At 42.1% G+C, this 10,768-nt stretch overlaps 1 pseudogene; it reads left to right on the top strand.

Moving 5' to 3' along the window:
- The window catches only part of LOC122541643, a 131,006-nt pseudogene that overhangs the window by 63,027 nt on the left and 57,211 nt on the right, over positions 1–10,768 (top strand).

Raw genomic sequence — 10,768 nt, 5'->3', positions numbered from 1 at the left:
GGTTACACTTCTCACACCTAAATGGTTTCTCCCATGTGTGGGTGCATTGATGGTTACAGAGATTCCCTGAACATGAGAATGATTTGTCACACACCTCATACCTGAGTGGTTTCTCGCCTGTGTGAATACACTGGAGTGTCGAAGATTGCAAGAATGATTTGTTACATACCTCACATGTGAATAGTTTTCTTCCAATGAGCCAATGCTTCAACAGACCTGACAACTGTGCAAAGTTCTTGTCACACACCTCCCACGTGAATGGTTTCTCCCCGTGTGAGTGCGTTGATGATTCATGAGCATCCATGATCTTGCAAAAGCTCGCTCCCACATCTTACACTTGAAGGGTTTCACTTCCATTTACCTATCTTTGTGCTTAAGGCAGTCAACAGATGGACCTTGTGTTAGGAAACCTTATGGCCTGTCAGTTATCCTTACATGCCTCTCCCCTGTATAAATGAGTCAGTGGTTCATGAGGCTCAATGAATGATTGAAACTCTCATTTCTTCCCAGCCTCACCCTGACCGATCACCCACAACCGATCACCTTCAGAAAGGTTGGTTCTGACGGAAGGCTCCACTCCACTGACCAGTTTCAGATCTGATGATATGTCAAAGCTCCTTTGACTGGACTGCTTTTCCAGATGTTGGTTTCACTGCCCAACCTTCTCGGTGTTGAGCAACGCTATGAAGGGACTGGATATCTTCTCACAGTTATGCAGTTGTTCCTTGGCTGATGGTCGGGATCTGTCTGTAATGTCTATCCTCTCTTTGTCTCTTTTATAGTACGCTGTAATCCTTCTGTAAGGAGGAAAAGGAAACATGATTTACTCCAACTCCCATTCCTCCTTTGCTGAAGGGGCTGACTCCTCAATCATTTCTTACTCATATATTCACAGGATATGGCTGCCACAATTGTTCATCCACATCTGTCCTTTATCTTCAGCTGCCTTCTTGAACCACAACAGTTCATTGGGTAAGGGCCTTCTTAACAACCCTATTAACTTGGGTGGCACCTTTCAGGGATCTATGTAAATGGACACCAAGATATCTCTATCCATCTACACTACCAAGAATTTTACCATTAGCCCAGTACTCTGTATTCCTGTTACTCCTTCCAAAGTAAGCCACCTCACACATTTCCGCATTAAGCTCCATTTGCCAACCTCTCAGCCCAAATCTAGAGCTTATCTATGTCCCTCTGTAACCCACAACATTCTTCGGCACTATTCACAACTCTACCGACCTTAAGTGTAATTCGCAAATTTACTAACCCATCCTTCTCTGCCCTCATCCAGGTCATTGTGCCTCTGTGGCTTGTATTGTTTGTTAGTACGGAGTGAGAGAGGCAGTCAGCTTGTCACAGTGGGGAGCAATGAACAGTCAAGGAGAGGCCTGTCACTGTACAGCACCATTCTTACTCAATGACAGACCTGCAGCATTTTCCAGCCGCTTACGTGGCAAACTCATTGTATGTGCTTCAAGTAAATGGTCATGTATGAAAGTCAAATGGGAGCAGACCTGGTGAGGTGGAGGTCAGGAACAGATACTACCACAATCAGCCAAGAAACTTTGATCACGTTCTGTCAGACACTTGGTCCTCCCAGAATTTGGGGATCTACGATCTGAAGCTGAAGAGGACTCAGTCCAGGGATTACAGGCAGGTTAGTCTGGGTGCTGTGGAGACATCAGTCTGGTGGGGTGGACCTCTTTTTCTGACATTGAGACAAAGGGAGGAATTGAGTATGATTGAAGTCAATGGAAGAGCAGTTGGTGGTGATGTATGAGCAGGAGAGGCAGTGAGGTGTCACCAGTGAGGGAGTAGGAAATGTAGAGTGCAGGAAGGGTTCGCAGTATGGGGTTGGTGAGAACGCACATAGTACGTGCAATATTGAGAGTTGCATTCCATGAACCTTGGCGAGAGGCATATGGAGTGGCAGAGTTACATTGAATGGTGACCCTGTGAGTGCGAGATGGCTGAGAAGATCTTTTTTTTTCCTTATATATTGCTGGTGTCCCTTTGTACTGGGATGCATCACCAACACAGGCTGAAATTTGGGTTCAGACTGTCCTGGGGCTGGTTGTATGGCCTCCTGTGGTCCATCACTGCCTTCCACTCCACCACCCCATCCAGCAACACCTACCTGTCCCTGTCCGTGAAGCGGGAGCTGCTGGGCCATGTCCCAGATAATAACAGTCAAACTCCACAGAATGAAGGCGAGTTCTTGCTTTGGAGTGTCTGAAGTGGGTGAAGCATCAGTGCGTGAACACGAGAAGGTCACAGCAGTGGTGAGCACTTCTACCTCTCTGGTTGTGTGATTCTTTGAGAAAGGCGCCCAGCAGACCAGTTGCATAATCAAGAGGAGAAGTGTGGGAAACAATGAAAAATGTTACCCTGAGCCATGGCAGATTGGGAGCCAGGAACCTCACTTGACAAAAACTTTTAACTGAAAGATGGAAAATTCACACTTCTGTTCCCTTTCCCTGTTTTACAGAAGGATTGCACTGTCCCTGACCAAAGTGGATAGACATATCCTGAACCTCACCCAAGGAACATTTGTACAACTGTGGGAAAACATCCTATCCTTTTGCAGCATTGCTGAACACAGAGAAGGTTGGGCAGTGAAACCATCTGCAAATCAGTCGGGTCAGGGGAGCCTGGATGTATCATCAGATCTGAAACTGATCAGTGCTGTGGAGCCTTCCAACAGAACCAACCTTTCTGAAAGTTTGGCTGTGAGTGATTTGTCAGGGTGAAGCTGGGAAGAAGTGTGAGTCTCCCCAAGTGTAATGAGAGTCATGAGGCTCATGACTCATTCTTACAGGTCAAAAGCTAGTCAGGTGTGAGATGTGTGAGGACAGATCCACAGGCTCATAAAATTTCTGAACAAGGTGCATCTTTAGAGCAATGTGGAGGCAAAACCATTAAAGTGTGACATGTGTGGCCAAGTTTTCATAGAGTCATCAACACTCAAGAAACTCAAACACATCCACACTAGAGAAAAGCCTTTTACGCGTGAAGTGTGTGACAAACTATGGTCTCATAGATCGACCTTGCTTGAGCACCAGCGCATTCACACTGGGGAGAAGCCATTCATTTGCAAACTGTGCAACAACTCATTTTCACGTATATCAACCCTCCTTGAACATGAACGCACTCACACTGGAGAAAAGCGATTCAGATGTGATGTGTGCAATAAATCGTTCTCCCACTCATCATCCTTTCGTGCTCATAGCAGGAAGAAGCCATTCGCATGCGAAGCGTGTGACAAATCATTCTCCGAGTTATCAACTTTCCGCAGACATCAATGGGTTCACACCAGGAGAGAAACCATTCACATGTGAGGTATGTGATAAATCGTTTCCACAGTTAACATGCCTACGGGTACACCGTGCTGTGCACACAGGAGAGAAACCATTCAGATGTGAAATGTGTGACAAAGCCTTCACGTGTTCATCAAGCCTCCTGGTCCATCAGACAACCCACACAGGGGAGAAACCCTTCAAGTGTGAGATCTGCAAAAAAGGGTTTGCAATATCAACAAGGCTCCTGAAACACCGGAGGATTCACACAGGGGAGAGACCTTTCAAGTGTGAGGTCTGTGACAAAACCTTTGGACAGTTATCAACCCTCATGCAACACCGACTTATACACACTGGAGAGAACACGTTCACAGGTGAGAAACCCTTCAAGTGCGGGGTTTGTGATAAAGCTTTTCGGATATCTTCAAGGCTGCTGAGACACCAGAGGATTCACACAGGGGACAAACCATTCAAGTGTGAGATCTGTGAGGTGGCTTTCAGTCAATCTTCCAATCTCTTGACACATCAGACAATACACACAGGGGAGAAGCCATTCACATGCAAGATGTGTGACAAGTCATTCTCACGATTATCAAACCTGCGTGTACACCAACGCATTCACACAGGAGAGAAACCATTCACATGTGAGGTGTGCAACAAATCCTTCTCACGGTCATGGTACCTCCTTCTCCATCAGAGGATCCACACAGGGGAGAAACCCTTCAAATGTGAGGTTTGTGAAAAAAGCTTCAGACAGTCATCGACTCTCATGCAACACCGACTAATTCACACTGAAAAGCCATTTACATGCATGTAACCCTTCAGGTATGAGGGTTATAATGAAGCTTTGTGATGCATTTGACCCTTTTGTTTTAACTCTTGGCTGCAACTGATGTACATGTTATTGTTGCATCTTTGTCAAAAGATTTTTTGTAACAATCATTTAAAAAATGATACTATGACCAATGACCTGATTGGCTTCCTGATCAATCCATTGTATAAACATTGAATGGATAATGTCTCCACTCATCTTACAACATGTTTGTTTCAATAAAAGCCAATGGGAAATGTTTGTGGAGGGGCCCTGAACCTGAGGAATTACTTTGAGATAGACATTTTTTTTAATTATAAGAGGATTAATGGGGTTATGGGGAGTGGGCATAAAAGTGAAGTTGAGGCCAAGATGAGATCAGCTATGATGGTATTAAATGGCAGAGCAGGCTCAAGAGGATAAATACCTACTCCTGCACCTAATTTTTATGTTCTTGTGTGACCCTGGCAGCAACTCTAATCCTTGTTCATGAAACAATACATCTGGAGTTAGACTTGAACCTCCAGCCTTGTTCTTTGAGTCAGAAGGTTGTGGGTTCAAGTCTCGCTCTCTGACTACAGTGCAAAACGTCCTGGCTGACACTCCAGTGCAGTAAGGGGGGAGATGGAAGAGATTATACAGATAGGGAGGGGCAGATCTGCACATAAAGCAGAGAAAACACTGTAAGGATTGTCGTTTTATGTTCATGCTTTTTAAAATTATGGTCTGAAATGAGTCAGAATTGTTTTGAAATCAGTGTTTTAAAGATTTGCTGCATGTTTTAAAAAGTGAGTAACCTGACACTTACAGCATGCATTGTGCTTGTACAGCTGTTCGAACAAGCGGTAGTTGAAGTAGTTGCAGATAAACAGGAACCAAGGAGTTGCATTGGTCCATGGACTAGTAACCAGTTATCAAAGACAAAGGTGTGTGATTGGTTCTTGGGTAACTAAACACCTCTGGGCTGGGAACAAGATAGAAGTGATTTGACATCTACTGGCACAGAAGCTGGGTCTATTTGCTTTTGCCTTCTGCATTAAATACCAACTTGAAAGCTGAAGAAAACCAATTTATCATTCCTTTAGCAGTTGTCACAACTGGTAAACTAGGACTTTTAACTGTTAAGTCAGAGACCTATTATAAGGCAAGCAACCACCTTGTATCTCTTGCAAACCAGTGGAAGTATTTGAAGAAAGACAACCAAAAAGCAATGTTCTGACCAGCAAACAAAACATAGGAATGGCTCAAACTCTCCTGAATAGAAACCACAGAACTACTCCATAGTTCTCCTTTGCCACAACCTGTTTTTCCTTGACTGTTTGTTGTCTGCGTTTGTATGAAAGGTGGAGTTATTGTGATTAGGATTTCATTTTGCCTTGTTATTTACCGATGGTTTATAATTGTTTATCTATAGACAAAATCTAATTACTTGTAATAAATAGTAATTATTCTTCAGTACAGAAGCTTGGTCCATTCTTTCTATCAAACTGGATCTGCCAATCAGGTAAACTGGGAAACATTGTGTACTTATATTCAAGTGTTTAAATTTTGTGACAACTCCAGGAGCACTGGAGCTAAATTTCCACTGGTCTACCTCAGTGAAACATGACAGTATTATCTTTAATATTCACCGCATGGTATGTAAGTTGGATTTGAGCTCAGTTGAGATAATATAAAGGATAAGTAACTGAAGACATTGCCGAGTTTCAAGCTAAGAGGAAGAAATCTACAGTGGTCCTCAGAAAGCCTTGTGTCAGAAAGCAGTCAGTAGGGGTTAGCTTGGAAGTTAAGAAGGCAACGTGACTGTGTAGCTGAGGCATCTATAGTACTGAAGTATTAAACAAGATTTGGAGTGTCACGTAGCGAAAATTCTAATGAAAACATCCTTATAAAAATACCTCAAAGAATAGCTGGAGCACTGATGAGAATTTTCACTGGAGTGTAGGAGGTTAAGGGGTGACCTTGTAGAGGTTTATAAAATAATGAGGGGTATAAATAAGGTGAATGGCAGTGTCTTCCCTAGGGTGGGAGATTTCAAGACTAGGGAGCATGTATTTAAGGTGAGAGATGAAAGATTTTAAAAAGACTTGAGGAGATATATTTTTACACACAGAGTGGTTCGTGTGTGAAATGACCTTCAGAGGAAGTGGTGGATGTGAGTAAAATTACAATGTTCAGAAGACATTTGGATAAGTGCATGAATAAGGAATGTTTGGAGAGAAATGGGTCAAGCACAGGCAGATGGGATTAATTTAGTTTGGGATTATATGTCGACATGAACTGGTTGGACCAAATAGTCTATTTCGGTGCTGTATGACTCTATGACATCACATTATCAAAGAGCATAAGTGTTATAGTGGCCCAATGCATGGGCAGCATGATGGCTCCGTGGTTAGCAGTGCTGCCTGACAGCGCTGGAGACCCGGGATTCCACCCTGAGGTGATTGTCTGTGTGGAGTTTGCACATTCTCCCTGTGTCTGCATAGGTTTCCTCCGTGTGCATCCTCAGACAAAAACGTGCAGGCTAGGTGGATTGGCCATGCCAAATTGTCCATTGTGTCCAAGGATGTGCAGGTTCAGTGGATTAGCTATGGGGAATACAGGGTTACTGGATAGGGAGGGGGTAGATATGGGTGAGATGCTTTGAGAGGATTGGTATGAATTCGATGGGCTCACTGGCATACTTCTGTACTGTAGGGATTCCATGATCCCTAATATCCTGCCCAACATGGATCACATTCGCTGTCATAATGACAGATAATTTAGTTGTTATCATATTGGAGTTTGGAACTTGCTGTACACAAACTGGCCACATTTTCTATCTAACAACTAACTACAATTCATTGGCTGGAAATTGCTTTCATAGTTTATAGAAGTTGATATCTTTATGCCAATCTTCATTCCTCAGGGAAATGTTCTGCTTCCTGTGAATGGGAAGGGATAAAAATGTTAGTGGCGAAAATACACCAGCTCATAGTGATATTGGTCAATGTATTGTATATAGGACTCTTACTGTTGAATCTTGAATATTTCAGTGAATAGGAACACAGCATGCTGACAAATCAGGAAGTTTTGGTTAAGCTGAAAAACTGAATTTATTACGAATTATAAATCTGCACAGATAATAGATAAAACACCAGATAAACAACACAATTTTCAGCTGATATCAAATACTGAATCAATCAAAATAACAAAACACTTGAAAATTACTCACGTTTGTTTCTAGAACATGAAATGAATCTTGGAAGACCGTAAAGTGAACATGCCACTTTGTTATTACATCAAGATTTGACGGGCTGAGGAAACTCAGGTCTGTACACTCCCTCACCATACTCAGGACAGTTGTCCTCCAGCTAGGACAGTACAAACATTACCCATGGTATTAATCAAACATTCACCATCTGAAGCGGATCATCGAATACACATCACCAAGTAAAGTAGGGGTCATTCTACATCCGGAGAGTTGGGTCACTTCATTAACACACAATGACATCGGGGGAAATTCTCAGACTACTACATTTGATAGGTTTATTGCCTGGAAAGGGGATTAAGGGTTACAGAGTTGAGATGTGTAAATGCAGTTAAGATATAGATTTACCATGATTTAATTGAATGACGCAACAGGCTGATGGGATTAGTCCTGTTCCTACATTCCTTAATTTCCTCTGGCTTACTCTCTCCACTTTCATCACCCGGAACAATTGGTCAGTGTCATCCTCTTCAACATTTACTTTGGTTTTGTCTTCACTAAAGAGGGCACAAATAACCTCCCAGAAATATTAGAGAACCAAGGATCTCGAGAAAGAGCAAAACTGAAAGAAACGTATTAGTAAGAACATAGTGCCAGGGAAATTAATGGGGTTAAAAGCTGACAAATCACCAAGACCTATACTAATCCCAGAGTACTAAATGAAGTGACCCTGGAAACATTGGATGCATTGGTTTTCAGCTTCCAAAATTCTGTGGACTCTGAAGCAGTTACTACAGTGGCAAATGAAATCCCACTATTTAAGAAGGGAGAGAAAATACTGAATTACAAACCAGTTAGCCGAACATCAGTAATGGTGAAAATACTAGAGTCCATTATAAAAGATGTAATAACAGGACTTTTGGAAAACATTAATAGACAAAGCCAGAATGTGTTCATAAAAGGCAAATGATGCTTATCAAAGCTGGTGGAGTTTTTTTGAGGATACAGCTAGTAGAATAAATGAGGGAGAACTAGTGGATATGGTGTATTTGAATTTTTAGAAGGCTTTTGATAAGGTCCTTCATAAGAGGTTCATAGAATTAAAGCATATGGAATAAGGGTTAATATATTGGCATGCAGTAAGAATTGGTTGACACAGAGAAATCAGAATGGAAAAAAATGGGTATTTTTCCAAGTGACAGGCACTGACTAGTGGGGTACTGGATGGATCAGTGCTTAGGTCCCAGCTGTTCACAAAACAGATAAATTAACTGGATAAGGAAACTACATGCAACATTTCCAAGTTTGCTTAGGATACAAAACTTGATGGGATTATGAAATGTGAAGAGCATGCAAGGAAACTGCAAGGTGATTTAAACAAGTTGATAAGTGGATGAATATGTGCCAGATAAATTACAACATGACTAAATGTGAATGTGTACACTTTAGTATGGAAAACAAAAAGGAAGAGTATTATTTAAATGGGGTCATATTGGGAACTGTGAATGTAAAAGGGGATCTGATTGTCCAATTGAGGAAGACAGGCAAGTGCATCAAGCAGTTTAGAAGGCAAATAGTATACTGGCCTTCATGACAAGAGGCTTTGAGTTCTGAAATAGGGGTGTCACACTGCAATTATACAGGGCCTGGGTGAGACCGAATCTGGAGTAATGTGCACTGTTTTTGTCTCCCTTCCTCAGAAAGGATATATTAGTTATTGAGGGAATGCAATGGAGATTCACTAGACTAATAGTGGGATTACAGGACTGCCTATGAGACATTAGTTGGATTGGGCCTGTATTCACGTGACTTTAAAAGCATGAGAGGAGATTGAAAAACATAAAATTCTCCCAGGGCTAGGCAGACTAGATAATAGTGGATGTTTTCCTCATTGAGGAGTCTAGAACTAGGGCGTCTGAACGTCCAGTTGGGTTTCAGCTACTGGGTGCTTTTGCTTGGTTACATCATTAATCCCATGTACCAGACAGTCTGTCAGCATCTCATTAAGAGTTAAACCAAAGACACATGCCTCTGCCAGTCGTCTTAATGTCATCAAAAATCCAGATACCAATTCCCCTGGTTCTCAAATTGCCGAGTAAAACCGACAGTGTCAATTAATGAAAATTTTCAAGGTGTTCAGTTACCCCATACAGACCAGCTAGCCTAACATCTTTGGTGGACAAATTGTTTGAGTCTATAATCAAGAATGGGGTAACTGAACAACTTGAAATTTTTCAGTTATTCAGGAACAGCCAGCATAGATTGATGATAGATATGTCATGCCTGACAAACCTCATTGATTATTTTCAAGAGATGACCATGCTACTTGGTACGGGAATGTCCGTGGTTGTTTATATGGACTTCCAAAAAGCATTCCAAACAGTAAAGGAAGAATAATGGGTAGGTACTCAAATTGGCAGGATGTGACCAGTGGTGTCCTGCATGATGTGTGTTAGGGGCTCAATTATTTACATTATTTATTAATGACTTAGATAATGGCATAGAAGGTTATATCTCCATATTTGCTGATGACCCAAAGTTAGGAGACACTGTGGATAGTGTCGATGATAGTGTCGATAAGTGAATAGGTAAAATGGCAGATGGAGTTCAATGTAGGCAAGTGGTGAGGTTTTCATTTTGGATCAAAAAAGGAGAATTCAGGCTACTATGAATTCAAATGTCCACAGGATATCCATAGATTTGGGGATTCAGGTGCATAGATCTTTAAAATGTTACAAGTAAATGCAGAAAATAATCAAGAAAGCTAATGGAATGCTGGCCTTAATATCTCGAGAAATGAAGTACAAGGATAATAGACAATAGTTGCAGGAGTAGGCCATTCTGTCCTTCGAGCCTGCACCACCATTCAATATGATCATGACTGATCATCCTCAATCAGTATCCTGTTCCTGCCTTATCTCCAAAACCCTTGATTCTACTATCTTTGAGAGCTCTATCCAATTCTTTCTTTAACGAATCCAGAGACTGGGCCTCCACTGCTTTCTGGGGCAGAGCATTCCACACAGTCACCACTCTCTGGGTGAAGAAGTTTCTCCTCATCTCTGCCCTAAATGGTCTACCCTGTATTTTTAAGCTGTGTCCTTCGGCACTCACCCATCAGCGGAAACATGTTTCCTGCCTCCAGAGTGTCCAATTCTTTAATAATCTTATATGTCTCAATCAGATCCCCTCTCAGTCTTCTAAACTCAAGGGTATATAAGCCCAGTCGCTCCAATCTTTAAACATAAGATAGTCCCGCCATTCCAGGAATTGACCTTGTGAACCTGAATGTCTTTCCTCAAATTTGGAGACCAGAACTGCACACAATATTCCAAGTGTGGTCTCACCAAGGTGCTGTACAGGGGCAGAAGCACCTCTTTGTTTCTATACTCAATCCCTCTTGTTATGAAGGCCAGCATGCTATTAGATTTCTTCACTACCTGCTGTACCTGCATGCTTGCCTTCATT

The sequence above is a fragment of the Chiloscyllium plagiosum genome, chromosome 37 (assembly GCF_004010195.1).
Source record: "Chiloscyllium plagiosum isolate BGI_BamShark_2017 chromosome 37, ASM401019v2, whole genome shotgun sequence".
Classification (NCBI taxonomy): Eukaryota; Metazoa; Chordata; class Chondrichthyes; order Orectolobiformes; family Hemiscylliidae; genus Chiloscyllium; species Chiloscyllium plagiosum.
This window is presented reverse-complemented; position numbering and strand designations above follow the sequence as displayed.